Raw genomic sequence first — 2,015 nt, forward strand, 5'->3', positions numbered from 1 at the left:
GATACTGTGCTGAAAGACCAGGAAGAACTGGAAAGGAAGCGGTTGTGGAGCTGCACGGGAAAAGCGTGTGCAGAGGTTTGGATGTGAGCGAAGCCTGCTTTGCTTGGAGCCTGCACATCAGGGAGCTTTGAGAGTTGCTTCATGCCCAGGGTAGCCTTTTTAACCACAGCTGACAACAGAAAAATGTGGTCAAGTATGTCATATCAGCTCACTGCATTTCCTAAATCCTCATGTTGGATTGTGGCTGATCTAAATCACCTGTCTTATAAACATCTTTCTTACTGAGATGGATGATTAATTGTGATAATTTTGCAGTTTACTATATTGAATCTTTTCTACCACTTTTTGTTTACATCCCAAAGGAAAAAATACAAATAATACTGGATTCCTTTTATAAACAGAAAGCTCCTAGATTCCCTATAAAGACTGTGTCTCTGCCCAAATAGATTTGTGTTATCAAACTTTCCTTTTTTGGAAATCTTTAAAAATTTTCATCTACCAGTGTTTAAAAAAGTTTTTAGGATTATCATAAACTGATGTTGTAAAATAGCACTTGGGACAAGTCATGCATTCTTTACTCACTGTTTAAACTCTGTCATTTCAACTAGACCTACATATTAATTCATTTTATTAGTTTAATAACATTTTCTAGGCGATTTTTTAATGAGAACTGGTTATTTTGCAGATTGGTCTCTTACAGACTTGAGACCAATAGACCTTCAAAAGGAGCATGAAAATGATAAGAGTGTATAGTATTGTGACTTTTAAGTTCTTTCATAACTGAGGAATGAAATATATGGAATGAAATATATATTACATATATGTTTTTTCAGCTAATATATAATTTAAACTTTATGCTGTCTGCACCACTGAATATCCATATCAGCACTGTTTTTTTTTTAATTTTTAAGAAAGATTTTATTTTAAGGTAATCTCTACACCCAACATGATACTTGTGAACCCACTACCCCAGAATCAAGAGTTGCACACTGCACTGACCAAGCCAGCCAGCCACCCTTTTATCAATATTGCTTTTAGTTACTTTATTTATTTATTGAGAGCGTGCCAGCAGGGGTTGGCTGTGGGAGAGGGAGAGAGAATCTTAAGCAGGCTCCATGCTGAGTATAGAGCACGATGTGGGGCTCAGTGTCACGACCCCAAGATCATGACCTAAGCTGAAATCAAGAGTTGGACACAACCGACTGAGCCCCCCAGGTGCCCTCATCAACATTGTTTATATGAGATTTCAAAATCCAAGAGACAAAAAAATATGGTTAACAAATTACTCTGAGCTATCTATTTATTCTGGAAGACAAATGAAAGTAGTGGGCTTTAACATTAACTTAGTGGAAGAAAGAAGAAAAATCTCACAATCCATGACACCATTTCCTCCTAATGACCCTTTTTTTAGTCTTGAGAACACTTTAATCCTTTGAATCTCATTTTCCGTATGCAAAGTAAAAGTAGCCATCCACATTACCCTACAGATTAGTAGCGATCATCAACCTCTTAAAGACTTTATGAAGATAGTAGTAAAGGACTAGGATTGTAGTTTGGAGATAAGAGGCCAGATCTTACTGGATAACCCAGCTATGTCCTAGGAAGGTATGTTAGTGGGGTGTGTTCTAAAGCTCAACTGAATGACTGCTTTGCTTAAGTTACTTCATTTCACTTAGCAAGAAATATATGGACTTTTAGTAATAGACATTTATTAGTGTGTATGCACTAGCAGTATGTAGGGTTCTCCAAAATGATTTCAATCTTTAGAGTCCCTCTGAATTGACTCAGCATTTCAACAAGCAATACAACTTTGGAAAAAAGGATACTTGTGTCTCTTTGACCTCTTGGTGTTCTTGAGGGGGATGGAGTGTGCATTCCATTAAAATTTCTTTCACCAAGACCTCTGATTACCTTGTTCCTATACCAAGTGACAGTTCAGTTTTTCAATTTTGCTCTTATTGGTCCTCTCACAGTATTTGGCCCAGTTGATGACTCTTGTTTTCCTTAAATGCTCT

Source organism: Mustela nivalis (assembly GCF_964662115.1).
Source record: "Mustela nivalis genome assembly, chromosome: X".
NCBI lineage: Eukaryota > Metazoa > Chordata > Mammalia > Carnivora > Mustelidae > Mustela > Mustela nivalis.